The sequence below is a fragment of the Pongo pygmaeus genome, chromosome 8 (genome assembly GCF_028885625.2).
Source record: "Pongo pygmaeus isolate AG05252 chromosome 8, NHGRI_mPonPyg2-v2.0_pri, whole genome shotgun sequence".
Lineage (NCBI taxonomy): Eukaryota > Metazoa > Chordata > Mammalia > Primates > Hominidae > Pongo > Pongo pygmaeus.
Genome location: NC_072381.2, coordinates 117,570,754 through 117,587,246, shown reverse-complemented (window position 1 = coordinate 117,587,246; position 16,493 = coordinate 117,570,754). Strand labels below are relative to the sequence as shown.

Below are 16,493 nucleotides of genomic sequence, written 5' to 3'. Positions count from 1 at the left end.
GACTTTGCTCCTCATTTACCTTCCGTCATGATTGTGAGGCCTCCCCAGCCATGTGGAACTGTGAATCAATTAAGCCTCTTTCCTTTATAAATTACCTTTATCAGCAGCGTGAGAACAGACTAACACATATACATTGTGGAATGATTAAATCGAGCTAATTAACATATTCACCACCTCACATACTTAATTTTTTGTGGTGGGAATATTTAAAATCTATTCTCTTAACAGTTTTCAAGTATACATTATTATTAGCTATAGTCACTATGCTGTATAAGAGATCTCCAGGAACTTACTCCTCCTGACTAACGGAAACTTTCTACCCTTTGACCAACATCTCGTTTCCCACCTCCTCCTGCAGCTGCTGATAACCACCATTCTACTCTCTCCTTCTTTGAGTTCAACATTTCTGTATCCCACATATAAGTGAGATTATGCATATTTGTCTGTCTGTGCCTGGCTTATTTCACTTAACATAATAATGTCCTCCAGGTGGCTGGGGGCAGTGGCTCATGCCTGTAATTCTGGCACTTTGGAAGGCTGAGGCAGGCGGATTGCCTGAGCTCAGGAGTTCAAGACCAGCCTGGGCAACATGGTGAAACCCCATCTCTACTAAAATACACACACACACACACACATTAGCCAGGTGTGGCGGTGTGCGTCTGTAGTCCCAGCTACTCGGGAGGCTGAGGCAGGAGAATTGCTTGAACCCAGGAGGCGGAGGATGCAGTGAGCCGAGATGGTGCCACTGCACTCCAGCCTGGCGACAGAGCAAGACTCCGTCTCAAAACAAAAACAAAAAACAAAACAACAACAACAAAATAAAAATAATGTCCTCTAGGTTTATCCACGTCATTGCAAATGACAGGATTTTCTTCTTTTTTCAAGGCTGAAGAGTAGTCCATTGTGTATATACACCACACTTTCTTTATCCACTCTTCCATCAACGGACACATAGTTTGCTTTAATATCTTGGCTATTGTGAATAATGCTGCAATGAACATGGGAGTACAAATATCTCTTTAATACAGCAATTTCAATTCGTTTGGATATGCACCCAGAAGTGGGCTTACTGAATCATATAGTAGCTCTATTTTAAATTTTTGAGGAACCCCCCATACTGTTTTCCACAAGAGCTGTACTACAAACACTGATTCTTAATCTGGGGTCCATGGATGACCTTGGAGGGAGGTTATGAAACTGCTGAAATGGAATGTAAATTTTTACATGTACTTTTTTTCTGGGAAAGAGCCTGGAGTTTCATCAGATTATCGAACTGTTCCCAGATGCCAAAAGGTGAGGAACTACTGCTTTAAAGACTTTACTGACTCAATCAGTAGTATAGTTGTTAAAGGAAAACTATGCAAGTTTATACCTGGAAAAGAAAAATGTGCTGAAGTTGAATCTGGAGAACCCTGTGATTCTGAAATACACCTTTTACCAGCTATGATCTGTGAAAGCAAGTGGTTCTGATATCTGGATCCAATGGAACCTTCAGAATTTGAGGGGACTGGACATTTTCCTAGGAACTGCAGACATTACCTAGTACCCACTCTGTGCCAGGTGTTGTCTCAGTGCCTTACGTATTTTAACTCTTAATCCTTATAATACTATAAAGTAGGTACTATTATTAGCTTTGTTTCACGGATAAGGAAAATGAGGCACGAGATAAAAACCATAAATTGAGTTTACTTTAAACATTCCAAGACCCTTCACAATTGTGGACAGTGTAGTTTTATGATCTGTAATTAATGGTTCACAATAATTATGATTTTGACATGTGTAAATGGCAGCCATGTTGTAATCTTGAAGTACATCCCAATTAATAATAGGATTCCTATACATGCCACCTCTGTTTTTGTGAATAAGAATGCATTACCAGGTCACATACAGAGGAGAGCAAGTTAACTGCTTTGCTTAATTAGAATTTCGCTAAGAGTCACTATGGCTTATAAAATAAGTTTACTAACCAAGTAGGCAATTTTATTTTTGGAACTATTAGCACAATAAAAACAATTCAGACTGTTTATCTGAGGCATGCCACAACATTGTGGAGCTTAAAGTCAATGAAACTTTATCTCTGGGAGGTTAAAATTTCATTCATTTAGGATTTAATCAATTGATGGAGCTTTAGATATAATTCATTCTTTACCTAGATTATATTTATTCAACAGTTAATGAGCAGGTGACCTAGAAATTTAAATGAACTATTCTCTAAGAACATTACTTATAAATAAGCTAGAGAAAAACCAACATTATTGATATTGATTTATTTAACCCATTGATTACCTATAGCAGTTACTAGGAATTCTACAATTTATGTATGTGTGCTTAATTTACATATGTTCCAATGCTTTACGGAGGTGAAGTAGGCCCAGAAGTGAGAGCCTCTGGAAAAATAACTATGATGTGATTGATAAAGGGGGAAGGTGTTTTGTTATCTTGTAAGCAGAATCAGATGTGCAAAAGGAATGCGGTGAGGGAAGTGTTGGTCTCTGTGATTCATCCAACGAGTAGTAAAACAAAATGGGGCTAGAAGAAGAAATTGTACCTTGTGATCCTGGATTATGAAAAGCCTATTCTCTAATATCTCACTTGCATGTTGGAGATCATCCTTGTAATAAACATCAAATATTGTATGGAGTAAGATGATGATGACTGCTAGTTAGAAAAGATGTGGTTAAAACCATAACCAATCCTGCTATGCTTACTTAGGTTTTGCTTTATATAAGGTAATTCAGATAATTGGAAACTAGGTTCATAACACTCTTTACTTTGGAGGCCTTTTCTTTTGGGAAATCTGTAAGTTAAAAGCCAAAGACAGTTACACAGAGTATGTTTAGAACACCCAAGATAATAAATTTTCCAAAGGAAAATATTTGAGCTTTTATACGTCAAATTTCTTTAGAAGTGTTCTAAAAATTCTAAATTTCTTTAGAAGTATTCTAAAAATTAGCCTTAGTTGAACTTAGATTGATCTTCCTTCCAATTAGACTTAATGAGTGAGGTTCTACCTTACTTTGAACTCATTAGAAAAAGAATAATCTAATTGCAAAGTAGTTCAGCTTCTCCTCTTCATGAAAATTCTTTCCTATTGACAAAGACTGATTCTGAGGGAGGAACAATAAAAATAAGTCTCTAGCCATGCCTAGTTTTTCCCTTTCAAGCCTTTTCAAATTCCTTCTTTCAAGAGTATTGGGCATGTGTGTGTTTACCTCCCAGGCTCTGCTTGGCCTTGTTCTAGATCGTGGCATTCTGTTCTGTGTAGACCACCCCCTGCACTGGAGATCAGGGGCCCTAGTTTTCCTTGTAGTCACATGTTTTCTCTACTCTGACCCAGGGAGTGGGGTGAGGGAGAGAAGATGGGAACTCTGCTGTCTACCTTAGATGCATGCCTGCTCTAAGAGCTACAAAGTTGCAAGCCCCCAAACTCTGTGGTTTCCACATCACTCCTTGAATGTTTCTATTCCTAAGGCTATCCTTGTTCAGGACTCTTGATAGGTATAACAGCCATGCACCCTGTCCTTTTATAAGTAGCTAATCATGTCTTGTACTTAGACATTCAACAAATAGATATTGAACATCTGCTTTACGCAAGGTACTGTTAGGTACTAGGAATGCAGGGGAAAATTCAAGAATGCCATTTAAGAGAGAGAGAGGGGCAGATATTAAATTATCAATTCTACAATAAAGTATTTAGTTATAATTATGGTCATTCCTATGGGGAAGAAACTTAAGAAAGGGGCCTGACTTAGTCTGAAGGGTCCACAAAAATTTTCATGAGGTGGTGAGACTTGAGCTGTGTTATGAAGTATGAGTTGGAGAAGAGATGTGGCAGGGACCACTGCAGGCAGAGCAAATGCCAGGGAAGGGCAGAGCCTGGCTTTCATGGGGAAGTGAAAGAAAGGCAGGGTGGCTGGAGTCAGAGAGCGAAAGAGTACGTGGAAGGAGATGGGGGTGGTGAGATTAGCAATGGCGGACTGAGCTAGGTATTCGACACATGTTACAGGCTTTAGTTTTTGTTCTAAAATCTGCAAGGAATATATGGAAGGATTTTAGTCAGTTGGGATGGTGACAAGGGAGAGAGATGGGGGTATTTGGCATGGCGCATTTTGGCATGATGCATTTTCAAATGTGTGGGCTGGCTGATGTGTATGGGGGTATTTGGCATGGTCCATTTGGCATGCTGCATTTTCAAATGCTCGGTCTGGCTGATGTGTATGGGATGTCTGGATGGGTAGCCAGTGCAGAAGTAGATGTGAGGCATCCAGGCAGTGAGTCGTTATGCCCCCCAGTGAAGATGGTGATATTTTGGATTAGGATAGTGCAGGTGGAGAGGGAGATAAGGGGGTGATGGGTTTAAAGCTATTTAGAAGGTAAAATTGTTTAAGAGTTAGTGTTCTATTGGATGCAGGAAAAAGTCAAGAACTTCTAGGTTCTTGGCCTGCTGAGGAGATGGTATGAAGTGAGAATGAAGGAAGGACTTGAGCCAGCAAAACATGCCAAGAGAAAACATCTAGGTGGGTAGAAAGAAATGCAGGAGAGCACAAGGTTGTGAAAGTGGAGAGACTGCCTGGCTCTTTACACCCAGAGCTGGGACTTGCTCAGCAAGCCATCCCTACCCAATAATCTGCCATCAGGTTATACAACAGTAGAAAGCTTGGAATGAGTCTGGGCTTGTCCACGTTAAAATCTAGTCCACATTAGGATCTCTTTTCCAGAAGACAAGACGCTTTGTTTTCATATCATTCCCGCCAGTATCTCAGCTCCATAAACCATCTTGGACAGTATCTTTTAAGAACCAATAGTGATTTTTAGGGAAATGGTCTTAAGCAATACTTAGGAACAAAAAGGTTTTCCTGAAAGACATAGTGTCCGCAGAAATGCAATTCTAAGCACAGCAAAGAAAACCTTTTAAAATGTTATATAGTGTAGCCTGTCTTGTTAGAAGCGCCTAAGTCTCTTCATTCTACATTACGACCTTTGGTTTATCTCAGCCCAACCAGAAGTGTCATTAATGTGGTTCGATTGTCATTAGAGCTGTTCACAAATGTTTAGTTATCCAGGACACATGGTAGGATTACACTTCTTTACCCAACAAAGCGGATTAAGAGCCAGTATAGAGCTTACTACACTCTCTTTTCCAGCCTTGGCAAACACGAAGGCGTGTATCAACATGGAACCTTCCTCAGCCTGGGTCCCTCAGTGACCATTATGAGCAGAGTCCCAGGATAACCTCCTGTTGACATGTAGCATAGGCAAGAAACAAACTCTGTTGTTTCAAGACTAAGACGTTTGTTACCGTATTATAACCTAGCGCATTCTGACTGATATAGTCACTCTCCCTAGAACAAAGTAACTTTAAGGGTTCATATGAGTTTCAAAAATTTAGGACAAATTTTGTGAGGATCCAAGCTCAAAGGAATAGCATTTCCTCTTTTGTCCCAAAAGTATCTGCAAGAAGTATGTTTTCCAAGCATAAGATCTTCGCAGCCTAGCCCTGAGATGAGGACGACCAAAAAACTAGAGCCAGTTCCAAAGCAAATCCTAAAAACAATTATCATAATGTTTTCAGACCTGGGATCTGCTAGCCCAGCTCTAACTACCATGTTCTTGCCTAGGCTAGCTGAATAATATATCCCTTGTATGTTTTGGCTTTAGTATCAGGTAGACGCTGAATTCAAAGTGCATTTCTGCCACTTTACAGATTCTGACCTCTCCTGGTGCCTCAGTTTCCCCATCTGAAAAATGGGAGTAATAATAGTTTCTAACCCATGGGGCTATTGAGAGGATGGGCCCATCATCTGCCTGTTTGCCCTCGGATCTATTCCCCATCCTTCCCTGCTCTATTCTAGATCTTAGGACGATGCCCCCTTGCAAACTTATTCCTCAGGCTTCCTTGAAGCTTGGGTCAGCCCCAGTTGGCAGAGAGAGGATAAAAGTCATGGTATCTCCCTGTTTCTCAGGTGGCACCTCCAGCGGTGGTGGCTTCATGCTTTTGGCTCCTCCTGGGCAGGACCCCCTCCTTGGTCCCAGTTGTAGCCTATGAGGTGATGGCTCTTCGCTCTGTCAACACCTGTCTTTGCCACTCCAGCCTGAGGGAGGGTAGTGATCTTGTGTTGCTGCTGATCTCTGGGCCTCACCCTTCTCCTTTTGTCCTCTCTGCTCTTCCAAGACCTTTCTAAGTAGTTTTCTGTATTAAAGTCTCACTAGCGAGCTGTCTGGAAGGGGTTCTGTTTTTCTGATGGTGCCATGACTGACACAGGGGATTATTTGAGAAAATACCTCTAAAGTACTTAGAATAGTGCTTGGCACATAGAAATTGCTCAATAAAGGGTAGTTAACAAAACGTACTTACTTTCTTCCTTACCTAGATTCTCTGCTGCCAATTTAACCCAGGCGGGCAGGCCCCTGCATACAAGATAGCTCCTGAATCATTGCCCACTTCTTATCTTCCTGGTTGACCAAGTCCATAGACATGGGCTTCTATTTTGATTCACCCTTCTCTAATCTTACAAGGTAAAGGGTATTCACATACCTCCATGACATTTATGACACATGTCAGAATTTTATTTTGAATTTTCCAAACTTTTTACTATGGCTTAAAAAGACCTGGTCTGCCTGTGTTCCCAATTCCTCCCTCTGGCGTTTTTTCCCACTTACCCACTCCAGCCACACTGGCCTTGGTTCAGTTCTCACTCTCTGCCAAGTTCTGCCCTCCCTCTGGGCTTTGGCGTGTGCTCTTCCCTCGTCTTGGAGAGGTCTGCTCTGGGCTCCTGTCTTGGCCAGGCCCTGCTCACACCCTGGCCTCAGTGTAGCTGCTCTCCCCTTTTAGAAGTCCTCCCTGACCACCTTTTCCAATATCGGCCGCCTCTGTTCTTCTCTGGGATGGATGCTGTTTGGATTCTTTATTGCACTTAAAAAAAATTTCATTGTGATTTTAAGTTTGTTTATCTTTCTTCCTACTGTCTCCATCCCTGCATACCATACGCCATTAGACCATGAATTCCACAAGGGTAGGATCTGTGTGTAACTTCTTCATCTGTGTGTCTTCAGCGCTTAGCAGGATGCCTGCTGCAAAAAAGGCTCTCAGTCAGTGTGTTATGAATGAATGGGTAAATGAATGAATACTGTATTACTCTGTTTTTAAATAGCTTATGTCAAAATTCTCTTGAAGGCCAATAGTGATAATTTGGGGCATTCCACCCTCCTACCCCTTACCCTGTTGCTTGTGTTGTGCAGAAGCCAAGCAGAGGCCCTGGGTCGGCTCAGGCTGGTCCCCTTCCTCATTGCACCTTGCCTGGGCTCTGAGTGGTACTCGAAGTTCCATTCCCTTCATGACATACGCTGCCACTGGGACCTTCGATGAGGTTTCTAAGGTGCTGGAATGTCATTCTTCACAGTCCCCCCATCTTCACCCTTTTTTGAAGCCATGCCACCTCCAAGGCTCTGCATCTGAAGGATCTCAGAGCTGAGCCACCATCAGACCCCTGAGTCCTGTCCCTTCTCAATGCCGAGCCATCCTGGCCTCCACTCTGTTCTTGGACAATCTCTCCTCCCACAATCCAGCTTGAGTCCATGAGAAAACAAAGGCCCATTTAGAATTTGTCTTCTTGGATACCAACCCCAGTTGAGCAGCTTCTCATTTTTTTGCTTTTGATCGCAAAAAGGCAGTTAGTTGCAATTACTTAGTCTACTTCAGGTCTTAGGAAACCTCAAATTTTAAACCACAGAGCCTGGCTATGCTCCTGGGAGAGAGGAAAAATATCTTTTCTTCCCTAAGAACAAGCAAACAGTAGTTAAAAATTAAAAGACATTCAAGCTAATTTCTTAACTACACTGCTCTGCTAGTTATCCCATGCAGGGCCCCAGTTTCCCTCTAGAATTGGTGCCCTGCCCAGTGGCACAGCTAGTGGCTGGAAGCGTGGAATACTACCTAGTTCCCACCGTGCTTTCTTCCTGGGGAGCTGAACCTTGTCATGGACCCTATCTGGTGGGAGATGGCAAGAGAGATCTCCCAGAAGCCTGGCTGCTTACTGCCTGGCTCCAGTGTATTTGATGACCATCTTGAGAGACTGCTGCTCTAACCTGTCTCATCACAAAGACACTTTCCATTCTAGGCTGTCCGAGTTGGACCTGGGCTTGGTGCATTCTTTGAACACTATGTCTTATTATAACTAACTTCAGTGTCCAGGAAAATGTGCTTGTCTTCCCTTCTGGTTGGCTCTGCTCTCCTCACTCTCCCTCCTAGAATGAGGTCCCAGCATGCCTTATGCTTGAGCCCAGGAAGTTTACATTATTATAAGCCGTGGTGTTTGGCCACAGTTCAGTCTTCTTTAAGACTTGGAAGCAAGTGTGTATGTAAGAAGAAATATCACAAATATTTTAGCTTGGGAGCAATCGCTTGGGACTAAGGAAATAGTTGTCTGTGTCTAGTGTGGGCCCACTTTTCTTGGTGTAGCCTTTTGGAAGATTCTGCCTTCTCTAAAAGAAGGAAGAATATTCATTATTTGCTTCTCTGAATTATTCAGTTCTGAATTATGATTTCATAAACCAATATATATGTGATGGGTAATGCAATTAGCAGTCCAAGTGTGGGGTACCGTTATAGACATTTCCAGCCAGCACTACGCTATTCCAGTCATCCTTTAATGTCTCTTATTTGAAGCTGCGTCTATTGATTGTTTCCTGATAAAGCAGGTTGCAGTCAAAATGAAGTCCTTATTATGCCATAAATGTGGTAAAAGTAAGTCAGAGGGGTTTCCTTCTCTTCTGGCCTAAGACCCTTTCTTTCTTTTCTTTTCTTTCCTTTCCTTTTTTTTTTTTTTTGAGATGGAGTCTCACTCTGTTGCCCAGGCTGGGGTGCAGTGGCACAATCTTGGCTTACTGCCATCTCTGGCTCCTGGGTTCAAGTGATTCTCTTGCCTCAGCCTCCCGAGTAGCTGGTATTACAGGCACACGCCACCACGCCCAGCTAATGTTTTGTATTTTTAGTAGAGACGGGGTTCCACCATGTTGACCAGGATGGTCTTGATCTCTAGACCTTGTGAAAGACCCTTTCTTAAAGGCAGAATCTAAGGTCACCTTCACTGCCACCCCTCAGCATGTGATACACTGGTAGGGACTATTTCTAGACATTTTCTCTCTCTTTTATTATTTTTTGAGAATGTTTGAGTCATTCTGGCCATGAGATCCAGGCTCAAATATGATTAGAAATATATTTATTTATTTGCAGCTATTTAATTGTGCATATTTTATTTTATCCAATGAAATCTTGAATTTCTAAAAACAGGGACTAGAGTGTATCCTCCTCACAGAGAATAGGTAGGCAGTAAAAAAGTTTTTGATTAATTGTTTAAATAAACTGGGCTTGGGATGTGTTGCAATAGGTATCTAAGCTGCCCATTTCATTAAAATGAACCTGCGTGGTGACAATCAGGAATGTTACCCAAGAGTATCAGAAGACAACATTGTAATGGCTTACGCAGGTGGAGATTTGGCAAAATCCAGAGGTGTGTGATTCGTGGTGTTGGGTTTGGATATTGAATTACACAGCAAATGGGAGAAAAACGGAAAAGGAAGCAGTGCCAGCTGTGTCCTCTTTTACTAGGAAAGGAAAACTTCTTCAGGAACCCTCAGTTTGCCTTGCTCTCAGTTCACATTGCCCAGAACTGGGTCATGTGACCTTCTTGGCTAGAAGGATAGTTGCAGTATTAGGGAACAAGATTATCATAATTGGCTTAGATACCTTGATTCATTCTTTTCTCAGAGCTAGACAAGAGATCACACTGAATATAATCAGAGAGTGGAAATACGTCTTGAACAGGTAGGTCTCAGTGAGTGCCCCAAATCAGCTGGAACTAGGGAAGTGAATTCTGGAAGCCACAAGTCAATGAACTTGATGCTGATTTTTGAAACTTTTTGAAACAATGATTAAACAGGAGTAGTGTAAATATTCTAGACTATAAGCTCGAAGGGAGGAAGTGTGGTGCTGTCTTGTTCAATGCTGTATCTACAATAGGTTGGGTGGCATGAAGTAGATATTCTATAAATATATACTGAATAAATAAATAAACAAAAGCAGCCCAAAGAAAAGTAGGTCATAATGAGAAGAGCATGGATCCAGTAAGAATAATTCATGCCAAACTACTTCCTTTAAAAGTTCTTGATAGAACAATCATTATATTTTATATAAGGGAATTTAATAGATACTTTATCATTGGATTTTTGCAAGTCAGTTAACAATGTCCTTACAATATTCTTGTAGAGCAATGCTATTATGCATAGGTAGACCTGCAGCTACTTGAACAAATGCACCCGGGGAAGTTTGGTCAACGAATCTGGATCAGTCTGAAGGGGAGCCTCTGAACAGGGACTATTAGGAAGGCAGCATGAATTATTGTCAAGAATATGAGGTTTAGTATGAGAAAGGCCTAGGTTCAAATCCCTTCTGTGCTTCTTTCTGTCTGGTTGATTTGGGCAATTTATTTAATTACTCTGAGCCCATTTTTCTTATCTGTAAATTAAGGATCATAATATCTTGCAGCATCATCATGAGAATGAGCCATGTTAAAATGTAACAGGTATACTGGTCAATATGTAGGATGGCAGAACAAAGATTTTAAAATACCTCGAACATCTGGAAAATGGCAAAACAAAACAAAATGGAATGTACACAGAGGTACATGTGCATTGCTTTCACAAACACAGGGTGTGTGCCATTTTCATAATTGGCTTAGGTATCATGATTCATTATATTTTCAGAGTTGGCCAGGAGATTGTCCTGAACAAAATCATAGAGAGGGAAACAGAAAGGGAAGAGCTTCTCTGCTGGTACAGTGGGTGGGACCAGCTTTTTATAGGATCTAATCAGACTCACCTTATGAAGATAGGAAATCTAACATCTGGTACACCACCCTGAAAACAAAAGGCAAGTAGCTTGGGTAATGAAAGGCTGTATTACTGTGTATATAGAATTTGTAGTGCTGTTACTCTTCTTGTTCCTAATATCAATAATGTGTGTCCTTCTCTTTTTTCCTTATGAATCTGGCTAGAGGTTCATTAACTCTACTGATTTTCTCAAAAAAATTAACTTTCAGTTTCAATTGTTTTTTATTTTCCTACTTAAAAATTTTTCTGCTTTCATTGATATCTGCCCTTTATTATTTTCTGCTTTTGCTTTGCTTATTTTGGGTTTAATTTATACTTTTTTCTTAAGGCTGAATCTGAGATAAATAATTTGAGATCTTTCTTTTTTTCTAGTATAGGTGTTTTAGTACCATAAATTTCTAAGTACTGTTTTAGCTGCATTCCTCAAAGTATGATATGTTGTGTTTTCATTATCATTTAGTTCAAGGTACTTACTAATTTTCATTTTCATTTCTTTTTTACAGCATGATTTTTTAAAAGTATGTGAGTTTCCAAATAGTTAAGGATTTTCCAAATACCTTTAAGTTAGTGGTTTCTAATTTCTACCGTGCTCAGAGTATATGTTTTATGATTTGGATCCTTGTATGTGCATCGAGACTTGTTTTATGACTCAGAATATGACCTATCTTGGTGGATGTTCTGTGCACACTTGAATGTTTATTCTCCTGTTATTGGGTGGCATGTTCTATAAATGTCAATTAGACCAAGTTGGGTTGATAGTATTGTACAAGACTTTTACGTCCTTATTAATTTTTTACCCACAGTTCTATTAGTTATTTGGGGAGGGGTGTTGAAATGGCTGACTACAATTGTAGATTTTTAAAATTTCTTCTTGCACTTCGATTAGTTTTTGATTTATATGTTTTGAAGTGCTGTATTAGAGGAATAAATATGTAGAATCAGTTTGTCCTCATTATGAATTGACCCCTTTATCATTATAAAATGATCCTCTATATTTCTGATAATATTCTTTGTATTGAAATTATATGATATTAATATACCCACCTGTATTTCTTTTGATTAGCATTAGTATAGCATACTGTTTTCTAACCTTTTACTTTTATTTGTCTTAATATTTAAAGTGAGTTTTTAAATAGGTGGCATATCATTGGATCTTCATTTTCTTTCCAATCTGACAATATCTGCCTTTTAATTAGGGTGATTACTTATATGAGCTTAAATCTATCATCTTGCCATGTATTTTCTCTTTATTCTATCTATTCTTTCTTTTCTTCCCCATCATTTACTGCCTTCTTTTGAATTCATTAAACATTTAAAAAATTCAACTTAAGCTTCTCTGTTGATGTGTTAACAATAACTCTTAGTTTTGCTTTCATAGTAGTTGCTTTAGGAGTTAAAGTATACATTTTTAACTTATTACATATTACCTTCAAGTATATTATACCACTTGGTGCGTAAGATAAGAATCTTACAACAGAATACTTCTCCCTTCCTGGACTTTGTGCTGTTGTCATCATACATTTTATTTCTACATGTTATAAACCCCACAAAATATTGTTTTTGTTTGTGCATTAAGCAATTATCTTTTAAAAGAGTTTTAATGGCTGACATGGTGGCTCACTCTTATAATCCCAGCACTTTGGGAGGTCGAGGCAGGCGCATTACTTGAGGTCAGGAGATCGAGACCAGCCTGGGCAACATGGTGAAACCCCAACTCTACTAAATATACAGAAAAAAAGTAGCTGGGCGTTGTGGTAGGTGCCTGTAATCCCAGCTACTCGGGAAGCTGAGGCATGAAAATTGCTTGAACCTGTGAGCAGGAGGTTTCAGTGAGCTGAGATCACACCACTGCACCACTGCACTACAGCCTGGGTGACAGAGTGAGATTCCATCTCAAAAATAAAATAAAATAAATTAAAATAAAAGGGTTTTAAAAATAAAAATTATTTACCTACATATTTGTGGTTTCTTAAGCTCTTAATTCCTTTGTATAGATTCCGAATTCCATCTGACAGCATTTTTTTTTTGCCTGAAAGACTTTCTTTAACATTGCTTATAGAATGATCCTGCTGGTGATGAATTCTTTCGGCAATTCGATGTCAAAATATGTTTTTATTTTATTTGATATATATAAAAAATATATAAAATGTACATACTATATATTAATATAAAAAGAACTCTCGATTGATAAGTTCTTCATTCAGTACTTCAGATGCTGCTCCACCATCTTCTGGTTTGCATTTTTCTGATGCGAAATCTGCTGTCATTCTTATCTTTGTTCCTCTGTACGGTAATGTCCTTTTTTTTTTCTCTGTGATAGCTTTTAAGATTTTCTCTTTATCAGTGGCTTTAGGCATTTTGATTGTGATGTTTCTTGGTATGGTTTTCTTTATGTTTTTATTGAGTTTGTTGAGCTTTTTGGGTTTATGAGTTTATAGTTTTGGTCAAATTTGGAAAGTTTTCGTCAATTATTCTTTCAAATACTTTTTTCTGTCCTCCCTAATCTATTCTTACCTCATATTTCTCATTTTCTTCAGGGACTACAATTGCATGTATACTAGGCTCACTGATACTCTACTTTTACTTTCAGTATTTTTCTTCCCTTAGTGTTTCATTTTGGATAGTTTCTATCACAATGCTTTCAAGTTTGTTTTTGTTTTTGAGACAGAGTCTCGCTCTGTTACCCAAGCTGGAGTGCAGTGGCACGATCTGGGCTCACTGCAAGCTCCGCCTCCCAGGTTCACGCCATTCTCCTGCCTCAGCCTCCCATCAGGTTTTTTACTGTTTCTTTTTTAGTAATGTCTAACCTATTAATCCTGTGTGTGTGTGTGTGTGTCTGTGTGTGTGCGTGTTAGGGTGTTAAAAATCTCAGACGTGGTTTTATTATCTCCTAGATGTTTGGTTTGTGTCTTTTTTTTTTTTTTTAAGATTTTTCACATCTCTACTTCCCATGCTCAGTTTATTTTTTCTACTTATTGAACACATTGAATACAGTCATAATTACTTTCTCAATGTCCTTGTTCTCTTATTTTATCATCTCTGTCATTTCTGGGATGATTTCAATTGGTTGATTTTTTTTCTCATTACTTTCCTGCTTCTTTTGCATGCCTGATAATTCTGATTGGATTCCAGATGTTGCAAATTTTACCTTGTTAGGTGTTGGTTATTTTTAATTTCCTGTAAATATTCTTGTGCTTTGCTCTGGGACACTTTGTTCTTAAAAACAGCTTAATCCTTTGGTGGCTGGCTTTTAAGATTTCTAAGATAGAATCAGAGTAGCTTTTACATTAGGGCTAATTTTGCCCCACTACTGAAGCAAAACCATTTGAGTTGTGAATTATGAGGTTTTCCAGTCGGGGTGCCAGGATCAGGCACTATTTCTGGTCCTGTATGATCACTGGGTACCTTTCTACTCTGCCTTGTGGAAGCAGAATTAATTTCCTACCCTGTGCAAGCTTTAGTAATTGCTCTGTCTTTTCTTCATACATGATTATTTCCTGCCCTTAGGTAGCTTCCTCACACACATGCTCTAATCAGCGGAAGACTGGATTGAGATCTGTTGTAGATCTCCACAGCTCCTTCTTTCTCTGTGTAGCTTTCTCCTTTCTGATAAACAACTCACAGTTCTAGCTGCTTTGGCCTCCCTGCTCTCCCAGTTTTCTCTCTTCAACTCAGGGAGTCTGCCTAGCTCTTTTTTGCTGCTCCCTGTAGTTAGTAAATCAAGGCAATCACAGGGCTCAGCTCATTTGTTTTCCCTCCTCAAGGACCACCGTCCAGCACAATGTTTAAAAGCCATTGTCTTATAAATGCCTGTTTGTTTTTGTTTTTAGTTGTTTTAGGCAGGAGAGTAAATTCAGTCCTGTTGCTCCATCTTAGCTGGCTAGACTGGATTGCTATAAATTACTGTGGCTCTCTTCATAAAACAGATTGCCAAGAGTGTCACCTATTTCCAAAACAATTCTTGTTAAGTAACACGAAACACCTGACATTGCAATGTACATCAGCTCCACAGTAACAATTGTGCAACAGGCATTACTGAAGAGTTGCCTACAAATGAATTTTATGTAAGATGATCCATTTTTCCCTTTGGCTTACATTTTAAAACTCCTGTGGTATTCTCTCCAGTGAATTTGTTGTTACTTTCTCTTTAGTAGTGACTTCAAACCCTAAGACTTTCCCTTATTTTCTCCCCTCTTTCTTTTTTTCCTTGTCATGGGCCAATAATCTGTACACAAAATTTCATAATGTTTTGGGATTAAAATTCTAGTCAACATAAAGTGCTTGAGTATTTAAGTGTGTGCTTATTGCTAAGATTATGTGTGTGGGTTGAATAAAGACAGGGTCTTTGACCTCAAGAAGCTCAAAATCTTCTTAAAAATATGAATATCAACTCCCATTGTTTTTGATTGTTTCAAAAGAGAAGAACATTTGTATTTTGGGGTGGATTTATACACAGAGGCACAAGAAAGTTCAAGATTTATACACAGAGGCATGAAAAATTCAAGAGAAGGATTTTTTTTTAATTGTTCCTTAGCCCCAATAAGTACTGAGTGCTTACTATACAACAAGAGACTTTGGTGTTAACTAAGAGACTGAGGCAAGTTACTGACATAATGTGTTTGTAATCATCTAGAAGACTTGACAGAAATTGAGAAAGATCCAAGGTGTGGTATTGTATTATATATTTGAGATATCACAGGACAGTGTGGTTATTGAGGGCTGGAGAGATTAGGGAAGGCCTGAAGAACTAGTTCAGGAAGGAACTGTAGAGTTTCAGGGAGAACAGTATGAGCAGAATTAAGAGGATGAGTGCACATGGCTTGCCTAAGAACAATCAGAGAGGAAGTAAAACGCTTCTGCTGGAGAAGAGGGAATAGCAGAGGCCTCTCTGTGGAGGCCTTATTATGTTCCAGGCTTAGGCATTTGTCCTATGGGGGGCTGTAGATGATTTTTTTCCAGGTGGGTATGCACGAAGATTTGTACTGAATAGGGGATTAGGATTCGTGAGTGTAGGAGGGACAAGGACTGGCGGCAGAGGCTTGAGGGAAGGGCATATCACTTAATCATCTTTGTATTCACAGATTCTAGTTCATACTTAATGTTTGTTGCTTGAGTGCATGTAAAAGTTTATTTATTATAATTATTTTTTGAGACAGGGTCTCGTTGTTGCCCAGGCTGGAGTGCAGTGGTGTAATTGTGGCTCACTGCAACCCCCTGCCTACCAGACTCCAGCAATCCTTCCATCTCAGCCTCTTGAACAGCTGGGAGTGTAGATGTGTGCCACCATCCTCGGATAAAAAACGTTATCTTTTTCCTTCTAAATTGCTAATGCTCTTGATAATCATTGGCCTTGTCAATGGCATGACAAGCATTGTGAAAAAACTTCATGGTCAGTGTTATTTTGTTCCAAGGGCTAAAGGTAGGCCAACTTGAACTCAGACTACTTCAAGTCATTTTTTTAAAATTATATTTTAAATTAACTAAATAGTTGCATATATTTAGGGGGTACAAATCGATGTTATGACTTATGAATACAATGTGGAATAACTGAATCAAGCTAATTGACATATCCACCTCAAATACTTCTCAGTTTTCATGGTGAGAAC

At 39.5% G+C, this 16,493-nt stretch overlaps 1 protein-coding gene across 2 annotated transcripts in view; it reads left to right on the top strand.

Annotated features, from left to right (window-relative positions):
* GPAM (glycerol-3-phosphate acyltransferase, mitochondrial) overlaps nucleotides 1-16,493 on the top strand; it is a 76,826-nt gene that overhangs the window by 25,798 nt on the left and 34,535 nt on the right. The gene's annotated exons all lie outside the window — the stretch shown is intronic.